Source organism: Eurosta solidaginis, unplaced genomic scaffold, assembly GCF_040869045.1.
Source record: "Eurosta solidaginis isolate ZX-2024a unplaced genomic scaffold, ASM4086904v1 ctg00001137.1, whole genome shotgun sequence".
NCBI classification, from domain to species: domain Eukaryota; kingdom Metazoa; phylum Arthropoda; class Insecta; order Diptera; family Tephritidae; genus Eurosta; species Eurosta solidaginis.
The window spans coordinates 8,355-21,952 of NW_027136957.1; the positions used below are offsets into that span (position 1 = coordinate 8,355).

At 43.7% G+C, this 13,598-nt stretch overlaps 1 long non-coding RNA gene across 1 annotated transcript; it reads right to left on the reverse strand.

Moving 5' to 3' along the window:
• Window positions 1-12,780: 12,780 nt before the first annotated feature.
• On the reverse strand, window positions 12,781-13,324 carry LOC137235858 (uncharacterized). Its single transcript, XR_010948068.1, has 2 exons — window positions 13,180-13,324; window positions 12,781-13,083 (listed from the first exon to the last, which is right to left on the reverse strand). It is a non-coding gene; the product is annotated as an uncharacterized lncRNA (long non-coding RNA).
• Window positions 13,325-13,598: the final 274 nt, after the last annotated feature.

The following is a 13,598-nucleotide window of genomic DNA, read 5'->3' on the forward strand; positions in this document are numbered from 1 at the left end:
TGTGTTGAATTATCGTCGTGCATGGATGTGTTCAAAGTTGGTGGAGCCATTGATTAAGATATACACGGCAAATGAAAAAAGAATCGCGGTGAAAGTCGCGTACGCCTAAAAGTATGCAAGGACGTGCATTGAGTTGGGCCTTCAACGAGGTGGAATTCTACAACGCCTGCAACACTCTGGAGGCTAGCCATGAAGGTATGGACTAATCTTCTAAATAGTTCGAATTGTGCGTTACGTAGCTCAAATTTGATCAAACATTGCACTGTCAGGCTTCAAGTCTCTAGATATCCAGGAAGTTAGTTAAAAATCGATTGCAAGGTTCCCAATTTAAAACTAGTTTTCTCAATATCTCGATCCATGCGCCACCTAGCGGATTTTTTTTTTTTATAAAGTATTGCATTGTCACCGGGTACTGACTTACGGCCCAAGTTTCATGTCTCTAACTCATCGGGAAGTTACTCGAAAATCGATCGCAAGATCCCCCCATTTTTAAAGGATTTGCAGCTATCTTGACTAGCGCGCCACATAGCGGAACTTTGTTTTCTATAAGTTGTATTGCCACCAGGCCTCTAACTAACTGCCAAGTTTCAAGTCTCTAGGTCACCGGGAAGTTACTTAAAAATCGATCGCAAGATTCCCTGCGTTTTTTCAGGGATTTTCGTTTATCTCGATTCGTCTGCCACCTGGCGGCATTTTGTTTTCCACGAATTGTAGTGCCATCGACTCGCAAACTATGTGCTAAGCTTCAAGTCACTGGATCACCGAGAAGTTAGTTGAAAGATCGCGAAATTTCCATTTTAAAATTCATTTTCTGTATATCTAGATCCGTGCGCCACCTAGCGGATTTTTTTTTCACTTGCTTTGTGATGTCCCCCAGATCTGAACTATGTTCTAAGTATCAAGTGTCTAGCTCAACGGGAAGTTACCGAAAAAGACTTTTCCGTGGATCAAAAATTCCTATGGAAATGAGGGGGCAAACATGAAAGGGACTTAATATAAAGGTAGTAAAAAACGTATTTTTGTTATTAAAAAATATAAAATGAACTATAAAAACAGTGTTATTTACATAACTCTGTTTACCTTTATAAAATATTTTATTTAGCTTGACGAATTTTGTAATTAAAATTTAAGTAACTTTCCGATAAGCTACAAGCTTGAAACTTGGAATATAGTTCAGAACCCGATGACAATGTAATTCATTGTGAATTCATACAAGTGCAAAATCTTTCTATTCCTCCATTGCCATACCTACCTGTCAAATAATATCTGACAGGGAGAATGGCTGTGGCGAACGGCAAGAGAATGGAAGATAGGTTTGTTTTTTGCTTGCGGTTATTAAATAGAACCTCCATGAATTGCCCATTTGTGTCTCAAATCAGCTTTTCTTTTCCTGAAAATCAGACTAGATATTTATATTCATTTCTAAAATCTAGTTAAGAGATAAAAATGAGCAGCCAATTAAGCAAACATTTTCAAATATGTAAATAACTAGCCTTTATATGGGCTATTCACGTTAGCCTGCTTATCAAGTTATCTGTTTAAAATTTTGTTTCTGGGTAATACATTTTATATTTGTAATTGAGTAAAAAAAGAACTAAATGAGCTGATAACCTGATAGGATAAAACCATCCAGAAATGCCCCCGAAGGGTCTACAAAAGTTCCTGGAATAGACCCAAAAAAACCCGAAATGACAACGACACGATTCTAGACTTATCCAGAGAACCATACAGAAATGATACCTGAAGGGTACCAAAATGATCCCGAAAAAGTTCCGAAATGACCCTGACGGGCTCCCGGACGGATCTCGAAAACCATCCAGAAAATATCTAGGAAGGGTTCCTAAATTATCCCGACATAGTCCAGAAAAAGTTCCGAAATGACCCCGAGGGGATACACGACGTATCGCGAAAACCATAAAGAAATGATTCCGGAAAAGGTCCCAAAATGATCCCGAAATAGTCCGGAAATCTATCTCGAAAACGTAACAAAAAAAAAAATTGAAATTACTCCTACGGCATCCCGGACGGATCCAGAAATGACCTCGGAAGAGTCCCCAAACGATCCCAAAATGGTCCCGAAATTACCCTGATGGATCCGGCAAACCATCAAGAATTGATGCCGGAACGGTCCCCAAATGATCCCGAAAACTGAAAAAGTCATAAAATTACCCCTAAAGGGTCTCCAAATGATCCCGAAAAAGTCCCGAAATTACCCTGATGGGTCCCTGTACGGATCCTGAAAACCATCCAGAAATGATGCCGGTAGGTACCCCAAATGATCCCGAAATGATCGCGACGGGATCCCGGACGGATCCCGAAAACCAACCCTAAATGATCCCGGTTCGTACCCCAAATGATCCCGAAATAGTCCGGAAATCTATCTCGAAAAAGTAACAAAAAAATCTCGAAATTACTCCTACGGCATCCCGGACGGATCCAGAAATGACCTCGGAAGGGTCCCCAAACGATCCCAAAATTATCCCGAAATTACCCTGATGGATCCGGCAAACCATCAAGAATTGATGCCGGAACGGTCCCCAAATGATCCCGAATACTGAAAAAGTCATGATATTACCCCTAAAGGGTCTCCAAATGATCCCGAAAAAGTCCCGAAATTACCCTGATGGGTTCCTGTACGGATCCTGAAAACCATCCAGAAATGATGCCGGTAGGTACCCCAAATGATCCCGAAATGACCCCGTCGGGATCCCGAACGGATCTCTAAAACTATCCAGAAATGAGGCCGGAAAGGTCCCCAAATGATCCCCTAATAGTCCTGAAATGACGCTGACGGATTCCTGGACGGATCCCGAAAACCATTTAGAAATGATGCCGAAAGGGTCCGCAAATTATCCCGTATTAGTAGCGAAAAAGTCCTGAAATGACTCCGACGGGATCCCGGACGGATACCCAAAACCATCTAGAAATGATGTCGGAAGGTACCCCAAATGATCTCGAAAAAGTCCTGAAATGACCCCGATGAGATCCCGAACGGATCCCGAAAACCTTCCAGAAATGATGCCGGAAGGGACCCCAAATGATCCCGAAATGACCCCGATGGGATCCCGGACGGATCCCGAAAACCAACCAGAAATGATGCCGGTAGGTACCCCAAATGATCCCGAATTACCCCGTCGGGATCAGGGACGGATCCCGAGAAAGTCCTGAAATCACTCGGACGGGATCCCGGACGATTACCGAAAACCATCCAAAAATGATGCCGGTGGGTACCCCAAATTGATTCCGAAATAGTCCCGAAATGACCCTGAAGGGATCCCCGAGGGATCCCGGAAACTATCCGGAAAGGATGCCCGAAAGTTTTGTAAATGATCCCCAGATAGTCCCGAAATGACCCTGACGAGATCCCAGACGGATACCGAAAACCATCCAGAAATGATGGCGAAAGGCCAATTGATCCCGTATAAGTCGCGAAGTAGTCCGGAAATGACCCCGATGGCATCCCGCACAGATCCAGAAATGATCCCGGAGGGGTCCCATAACTATCCAGAAAAAGTAACAAAAAGATCTCGAAATGACTCCTACGGCGTCCCGGACAGAACCAGAAATGACCTCGGAAGGGTCCCCAAATGATCACAAAATGGTCGCGAAATTGCCCTGATGGAACCGGCATCCATCAAGAATTGATGCCGGAAAGGTCCTCAAAAGATCACCTAATAGTCTCGAAATGACGCCGACGGGATCCCGTAAACCATCCAGAAATGATGCCGGAAGATACCCCTAATGATCCCGAAATACAACCATCCAGGAATGATCACGGAAGGTACCAAAAATGACCCCGAAAAAGTCCCGTAGTGATCCCGGAAACCGTAAAGAATTTATCTCTCAAAGGTACGCAATTTATCCCGAAAATACCCCGACGGGATGCCGGACGGATCCTGAAACCCATCCAGAAATGATGCCGGAGGGGTCCCCAAATGATCGCGAAATAGTTCCGAAATTATCCCGGAATAGTCCCGAAAATGTCCCAAAATAACCCCGATGGGATCCCGAAAACTATACGGAAATTATCCCGGAAGGATAAGGCAGCAGGCGCATTGGAGCGAATGAAGAGTTACATAGAAACATACAGGTAAAGCTAATAAAAGCGTGCTAATAAAAACAATTGGAGGGCGGATGGAGGGCGAAGAAGGAGGACCACTGATCGATTTTCCAAAATTGTTTAGATCTCCATTTGTATGTCACCAGAGGGGGAGATAAGGGGGAGAGGGGGCGGAGGGTGTCACTGCTCACTGTGTAAGCCCTCGACTTACTTGACCCATTGAGTCTGTAATATTGGTGAAGGCCCGTATACGTAAAGTTATAATGTATAGGTTAGGTTAGGTTGCAAGGGATGAGCTGAACACTATGGTAACAGCTCACTACTTCCCTGCAAAAATCGTTGGTCCACTGGAGTACCTACCATTCTACTCCACTGTAATGCAGCGATGGACCAACTCATGTTTCTACACGAACATGTTGTAAGCCGATTATTGCTCGTTTCTAACGACTGTAATCACTACACGATGTTTATTGGACTGTGGGTACTCCATGGAGTACTCTGATGTAATGCGGAGCTGGATTATATGGTCCGGTCCTAGGACATTGCAATGTTAATTGGACTATATGTTTTGTATGAATTGTGGTTAATTTTGGAGCACTCGCTTGGTCCATAGCGAGTACTCCATACATACATGCATGGAGTACTCGCGATTTTTGCAGGGTTAGGCCACCAATGCCCATTGTAACACCCTATACGGTCTCAAAGGAGGACCCCTATCCTGCCTAAAGCGGGTCAAACCATCATGTGGAAATTATAAATTTTGCCAGAGCCTTTACTTCATAGCAAGTAACCTCAGCGAGGTCATGTAGAAAAGGTTTACCAAGGATAGCCATCCTACGCCTACTAAGCGCTGGACAGTGACAGAGAAGGTGCTGGACGCTCTCTTCCTCTTCTGTATATCTGCAGCTGCGACAATAGTCGAAGGTCGTTACCCCCATTCTAGCACCATGCGTGCCTATTAGGCAATGCCCTGTTAGAACCCTTATCAGGGACGATAGAGCTGATTTGTTTAAAATCAGAAACGCCTCTGTGCGCCCCTTGTCATATTAGGCCCAGGTTTGCCTCGATGTCTCACACGATGATATGGCTGACCATAGTCCATTTGCGATTCTTATAGTGCTTGTGTTCACACGAAGCCTGAAAGTGGCCATGGGTATGCCTGCCGACTCATTTCCCGGAAGGATATCGTCGGTGGTGCCTCTTCTGGCCAGCTCGTCTGCTCTGCAATTGCCTTCGATATCCCTGTGCCCAGGTACCCATATAAGGCTGATACTGAAGTGCTGAGCCATCTCGTTAAGAGATTTGCGGCATTCAGTGACCGACTTTGCGTTGTCGACGAATGAGTCCAGGGCCTTTAAGGCGGCCTGGCTGTCTGAGAAAATAACCACCCGTTTACCATCCTTAGGCATAGACCCTAGATGGTTCACAGCCTTGTGTATCGCCAGCATTTCCGCTTGGTAAACACTACAGTAATCTGGTAGGCGAAAAGAGACCTCTAGACCCAGATCCGGCGAAAAGAGGCCTGCTCCCACCTTCCCGTCAAGCTTAGAACCATCCGTGAATATGTTGATGGCACCCGGTACCGTATGTTGTCTGGTATTCCAGTCCTGTCGCGATGGTATATATATACAATAATTTTTAACGAACGTTTTTTGGCGTGCAGTAGTCAGTGCGCACCGGTATTGGGACTGGGGCGCTCGTGCCCAGGATTGTTGCGTGTCCACTAGATCCATTTGACCAGAGACCTGTTTTCCTTATGCGTAGAGCGTCGATGACCGCTATTTCCTTCGCCACCAGGTCAAGAGGTGGATGGTATAGCATTGTGTTGAGTGCTTCAGATGGAGTGGAGCCGAGAGCCCCGGTGATGCAGAGCTCCGAACTCCGTTGCACCTTTTGAAGCGTCTTAAGATAGGTAGTTTTAGCTAGTGCAGGCCACCAGACCAAGGCACCATAAAGAAGAATCGGGCGCACAATGGCTGTATAAATCCAGTATGTTACCTTGGGGGAGAATCCCCAGGAGGTGCCAATTTCCCTCTTGCAGGTAAACAGCGCTGCTGCTGCCTTCTTGCATCGCTCCACTATATGGTCACTCCATAATAGCTTCCTATCCAGAATTACTCCCAAATACTTGACTCGATGGCTAAACGCTAAAAACGTACCCCCAATTCTTGGCGGTGTTAGATTTGGTACGTTATACCTCCTCGTGAATAGGACAAGCTCGGTTTTATCCGGGTTGACTTCCAAGCCTGTGGCTGTGGCCCAGTGCGAACTTTTGGATAGTGCCCCTTCCATTAGGTTGCAAAGTTTGCGGAAATTTTCCCCGCATGGTGACGCAGATTTTATCTGCATACGCGATCACTAGGTGACCTTCTGATTCCATGAGGCGGAGTAGTTGGTTGACGGTAACCACCCAAAGTAGCGGAGAGAGAACACCTCCTGCGGAGTGCCTCTTCTGACCGGTCTGCGGGTCACGCATCCACCTACCTCAGTTTTAATCTGCCTACGCGTAAGCAGATTGTATATAAACTCCACCAGGCACGCGTCCACCTCCAGATCGGTCAGCGCCGAGGCGCTATATCTAGAAATGCCACCAATGTGTATTCCTTGAGGTCTAGTGACCTTTCGATAGCGGATACCAGTGAGTGCAAGGCCGTGTCAGTTGATCTGCCCTTAGTATAGGCATGCTGTGCTTGCGAAAGAAGCGACGGCTCAATCCTCCTGATGTGGTCCTCTAGAAGTCTTTCGAGCGCTTTAAGCAGAAAAGAAGATAAGCTCATAGGCCTATAATCATTTGGTTTAGAGTGGGAGGGTTTCCCTGCCTTGGGGATAAAGAACACGTTGACTTCCCTCCACGATACTGGTACGTAATTGAGCCTAAGACAACCTATAAGCATCCCTTTAATCCAGGGCCTTATAAGTTCGGCAGTATACTGCAGCTGAGCCGGAAAAATTTCATCCGGCCCCGGCAATTTATAGGGCTTGAAGGTCTGTAAAGCCCAATCTATCCTTTTATCATTTGTGATTTCGCTTATCAGCTGATCATTAGATGACCCTCCGCTGACAATAATTGAAGACATGCCCGTACTTGCTGGGAAGTCCGTATCCATTAGCAAGTTTATGGTTTCAGCGCTGGAGTCCGTCCAGTGCCCATCCGGCTTTTGGACGTAACTTAGCTGAGTTGGAGATTTCGATAGCACCTTCCTTAACCGGGAGGCCGCGGATGTGGATTCAATCCTGCCGCAGAAATCCCTCCAGGAGGATCGCTTTCCATTCCGGATTGCTTTTTTATATATATTTATTTTCGGTTTATAAGCAGCCCATGAGGATTGATGTCCATCATGCATTGCTTTATTGAAGGCCGCCCTACATGACTTCCTAAGTTTATCAAGATCAGACGACCACCATGGTAGTTTGTGAGTTTCCAAAACCTTTTTAGCCGGGCAAGCCCTATCTAAAGCATTCCTGCAATTTTGACTGAAATTATTTACAAACACGTCCAGCTCCTCCTCGCTTTCTGGGACTCGTACCTCCTCAGATAGCTTTTTACCTATAATCTTCTTATAGTAGCCCGTTAGTTCTTCTAATATTTTGTATGTACTTAGGACTTGCGTCCGCCTGCGATATAGAAAAACTTATATATCTATAGTCAGAAAAGGATTGCTCCTTTAGAACTCTCCATGAAACGATCAGGTCACTGAAAGAAGTCTGTGACCAGTGTTATGTCAAGGACCTCTTCGCGGTTCCTCGTAATAAAAGTGGGATCATTTCCCCTATTACATATACTCAGATTAGTGCCTAACAGATAGTTGAATAGAGACTCACCCCGGTCATTTGTATCTCTGCTGCCCCACTGGGCGTGATGAGCATTGGCGTCGCCTCCGAGTAGGATGAAGTCGTTTCGTGGATTATCCGGTGGTAATGAGCCTTGTTGATCGTGCGCTAGGTAGAAGGAGGCAAGTTTAAAGCTCCTCCCTAGCACCTCGACGCTGACCGCTGTCAAATCCCCATCGCTATAATTGGGTAGAAGAAAAACATTAAGAGTAGACTTAGCCAATATACATGTGCGAGGCTTACCCTTTTCCTGAGCGCTATAAAGCTTATACGTTGGTGTCCGCAGGCCACAGATCCTATTGCTAGCGATCCACGGCTCCGGAACTAGTGTAAAATGTGCAAAAATTATTTAAAAGTACTTGTTCGAAGGGTCGTGGGAACCCCACCCCCCTTTCCATGTTCGAAAAAAATTTCGCTAGTAGACTATTGTCTGTGTCCCAAATTTCATCAAAATCCGTGTAGCCGTTCTGGTGTTATTCAGTCACTAAGACGAAAAAATACAATAATTAAATTATAACTGTTCCTAGGGAACGGAGACCTCCCCCCTTTTTAAAAAAATATAGCTAGTAGATCCTTCTAGACTATTGGCTATATGCGTGCTAAATTTCATCCAAATCGGTCCAGCCGTTCTTGCGTGATTGAGTCACAAAGACAAACGTCTGGAGAAACATCCAAAGATCCAAACTTTCCCACTTATAATATATATATACTAGCCTTTACCCGCGGCCCCGTCCGCAAGGAGAAAATGAAATATGTGGGCTATTCACGTTAGCCTGCTTACCAAGTTATTTGTTTAAAATTTGTTTTTTGTCTAATGCATTTTATATTTGTAATTGAGTAAAAAAAAGAACTAAATGAGCTGACAACCTGATAGGATCCCCAAATGATCCCACAATTATCGAGAAAAAGCTACAAAATGACCCCGACGCTATCGCGGATGGATCCCGAAAACCATCCAGAAATGCCCCGGAAGGGTCTACAAAAGTTCCCGGAATAGTCCCCAAAAAACCCGAAATGACGACACGATTCTAGACTTATCCAGAGAACCACACAGAAATGATCCCTGAAGGGTACCTAAATGATCCCGAAGAAGTTCCGAAATTACCCTGCCGGGCTCCCTCCCGGACGGATCTCAAAAACCATCCAAGAAGGGTCCCTAAATTATTTCGAAATAGTATAGAAAGTTCCGAAATGACCCCGAGGGGATCCACGACGGATCGCGAGAACCATACAGAAATGATTCCTGAAGGGCCCGAAATAGTCCAAAAATGACCACGATGAAATCCCGCACTAACGTACGAGTCTTTGTGCGACCCCAAGCTCCTCATGGAACTTAGGGGTGGGGAGGGAGTGATGGCCAGAAGGTTTAATGTGGCCATATAAATCGTTCCCGAGATGGTCGGGCCAGCACCTTAATGGTGCTGTGTTACCGGAGCGTACCGGATCTGTATCCGGCAAAGGGCCATCACATCACCCCCAAAGCCTTCGGCGAGTAACCTTATCGCTACAACAACAACAACACCAATACCAACACCAACAACAACAACAACAATAACAACAACGGATCCAGAAATGATCTCGGGAGGGTCCACAAATGATCCCAAAATGGTCCCGAAATGACTGATGGATCCGGCAAACTATCAGGAAATAATGCCGGTAGGGTTCCCAAATTATCCCGAAATAATACAGAAAAAGTAACGAAATTACCCCTAAAGGGTCCCCAAATGATCCCGAAATAGTCCCGAAATTACCCTGATGGGTTCCCGTACGGATCCCGAAATCCATCCATAAATGATGCCGGAAGGGTCTCCAAATGATCCCGTATTAGTCCTGAAAAAGTCCCGAAATGACCCCGACGGGATCCCGGACGGATCCCGAAAACCATCCATAAATGATCCCGAAATAATCCCGAAGAATTCCCGATATGACCCTGACGGGATCTCCAACGGATCCCTAAATGACCCTGACGGGATCCCGAACAGATCCCGAAATCCATTCAGAAATGATCTTGGAAGGGTCCCAAAATGATCCCGAAATAGTCTCAGAAAAGTCCAGAAATTACCCTGACGGGATCCTGGACGAATCCTGAAAATTATCCTTAAATGATCCCGAAAAAGTACCGAAATGACTGACGGGATCCCGTACGGATTCCGAAAACCATCCAGAAATGATGCCGAAAGCCTCCCCAAATAATCCCGTATTCGTAACGAAAAAGTAGCGAAATGATCCCGACCGGATTCCTGACCGATCCCGAAAACCATCCAGAAATTATGCCGGAAAATACCCCACATGATCCCGAAAAAGTCCAGAAATGACCCCGACGGGATCCCCGACGGATACCGAAAACCATCCAGAAATGATGCCGGTAGTTACCCCAAATGATCCCGAAATAGTCCCGAAGTGACCCCGTCGGGATCTCGGACGGATCCCGAAAACTGTTCAGAAATGATGCCGGAGAGGTCTTCAAATGAGCCCCTCCCGAAATGACTCTGACAGGATCCCGGACGGATCCCGAAAACCATCCAGAAATGATGCCGAAATGGTTCCAAAATGATCCCGTATTAGTCGAGATAAAGTCGCGAAATGACCCCGATGGGATCCCGGACGGATCCCGACAACCATCTAGAAATGATGCCGGATGTACCCCAAATGATCCCGAAATGACCCCGACGGGATCCCGGACGGATCCCGAAAACCATCCAGAAATGATGCAGGAAGGGACCCAAAATGACATTGAAAAAGTCCCGTAATGATTCCGAAAACCATGAAGAATTTATCTCCAAGCTACGCAAATGATCCCGAAAATACCCCGACGGGATGCCGGACGGATCCCGAAACCCATCCAGAAATGATGCCGGAAGGGTACAAAAATTATCCCGTCCCGAAATGATCCCGGAATAGTCCCGAAAATGTTCCAAAATAACCACGACGGGATCCCGGACGGATCCCGAAAACTGTACAGAAATGATCCCGGAAGGGTCCCAAATTGATCCCGAAATAATCCCGAAAGTCCCGAAATGACCCCGGCGGGATCCCGAAAAGCATCTACAAATGATCCCGGAAGGTTCTCGATATGACCTAACGGGAGTACGAATAAGGTGAAGCTAATTATAAAACCATGTTAATAAGGCAGCAGGTCCGTTGGAGCGAATAAAAAGTTACAAAGAAACATGCAGGTAAAGCTAACAAAAGCGTGCTAATAAAAATAATTGATGGAGGGCGCATGGTGGGAGGAGACGGAGTGCACCACCGATCGTTTTTCCAAAATTGTTTAGATCTCGATCTGTGTGAGTCAGCTACCAAAAATTATTGATTTAGGAGAACATTTATATTGATTTGTAACTATTTATACATTTTACACCAGAGTGGTGAGAAGGGGGAGAGGGGGCGGAGGGTGTCACTGCTCAGTTTGTAAGCCCTCGACTTATTTGATCCATTGAGTCTGTAATATTGGTGAAGGCCCGTATACGTAAAGTTGTAATGTATAAAAATTATTTAAAAGTAATTGTTCGAAGGGGTCGTGGGACCCCAACCCCCCTTCCATGTCCGAAAAAAATTTCGCTAGTAGACTATTGTCTGTGTCCCAAATTTCATTAAAATATGTGTAGCCGTTCTGACGTGATTCAGTTACAGACGAAAAAATACAATTAAATTATAACTGTTCCTAGGGGGCGGGGACCTCCTTTTTTCAAAAAAATATAGCTAGTAGATCCTACAAATGTCTGGACAAACATCCAAACATCCAAACTTTGCTATTTATAATATATATTAGATATTAGATTAGATTAGATATTAGATTAGATTAGATGTAATAAGCCAATCGTCTACAAAAATTTTTGAAAAACACTATTGAGCAAATAATTTAAGTAATCGAACAGCGATGGAACAGTTGATGGAGGCTGTTTACTATTGTGAACGTTTTTATCAAACATTCGCCACTTGTATGAATTCATAATGCAACTAAGGTATCCTCATTCACAGTTTTGAAAAAAAGGTTATTTCAAAAATTATTTTTTTTCGTCTCCTGTAAAATTCGTAAAAAGTGATTTAGCACATTTTCACACTAACGTTATGAGTTTTTCTTCACAAACGAAATTTTTCTTGAGCTGTTTTTTGTATGCAATTTTTCATTGCTTGCGATATGGACATCGCGCTTAAGATGGGAGTTGCGTTGGGAAGTGGGAAGTGGGAGTGGGAATGAGAAATGGAGTGGAATTGGAAATGGGAGTAGACAAGGAATAGAAGGGGTGGACAAGAATGAGAAAAAAAATGCAAAAAAATTGGATATAGGCTGAAGATTTTCGAGCAAGAGAATGTATGCCGGGTACGCTGGTATATAATAAAATCTGAAACACCCTTCGGAAAAAATTGTTAAAAATCAGTGCGAACTTGTACTTTATTAGATCAAAATTGATTCGGCTACAAAAATCTATACTCTTAAAAATTCATACAATTCTAAATAGTAGGTTCGAAATTTTTCCCCAGATGACACCAACCATCGTTTCAATTGGAATTTGGAACCAAGCCTTATCTCTTTGGCCCAACCTAGTGAAAATATAAAGTTTTCTAGGACTCCAGGATATTTATGACAATTGTGAGTGATCGCACTTATTTGATGGGGCGAAGCACTGCTACAAAAAAAACATGACTGCTTCATTATTGCGACAGGAAAAATGCTGGACATAAAAATGCATTTATCAATCATTTAGGCTAAAAAACAAGCTCTCGTAAAATAAGTACATATATTTTTACTCAGTTACAATAATAGCATACTAAAAAAAAAGTTACAAAGAATTTTCATATAAAAGGCGTTTAGCAAAAATTTATACAAATCATCTCTTTTTTTCTAACTATTAATACTAAATTAGAAAAAGCTACACTGACTACGCTTTTTCTTTATTTTTCTCAATTTTCTTGCTCTACGCTTGCACTGAGATCTTGGTCTGCGCTTTCTTAACTTTTTACGTTGACCACATTTATGCTTTTTCATTTTTTTGGTGCGTCTCTTGCTTTTTCTCTTGCCAAAGCATCCTGATGATTTCTTTCTTAAACTTCTTTTGGTTGAGGAGCAGCTACTAGATCTCGAACGCCTTTTTTTGCTTGGACAAATTGATACTTTTTTTATTTTTATGGCCGCATGCTTCGACTGGCATAGAGCAACAACATTTACGTATTTTGGGCGCATAAAATGCCTGAAATTGAAAAAAAGGAAAAAATGCAATATTTTCTTGTTTAAATAAAAAATTTTAAAGCAGCATTTTAATAACCAAAAACAGGGCAGGGCGAACCTCTTCTATGTAACGGAGTTTTTTTTCTTTCGGTAATGCATTCCATTCTTTAGCACCTCTTCGTACTACCTCAACAACGCTCAGACCACAATTGTGCTTACGAAATTCGCGTAAGAAATTTAAATAAGGATTTCGCATTAATGGCCCAGGACGACGATGGCATTTGCCGCCTCTCTTTTTAGCTCTAACATTGCATGTGCTTTTCGCAACAGCAAAAAATAAGCACTCTGTCGGCTCGCCTTCCATTTACATAAATTTTCAAGACTCAAAAATAAATATTTAAATTCTACGGAAAATTTTATGAATTGAAAATTTAGACTTTCACACTAAAATATGTTTTAACTAAGAAAATCAATGAATACTAATATTTTTTATGTTTTAGTTTTCGTTTCTTATTATAGTAGGTTGATTTCAGAGTA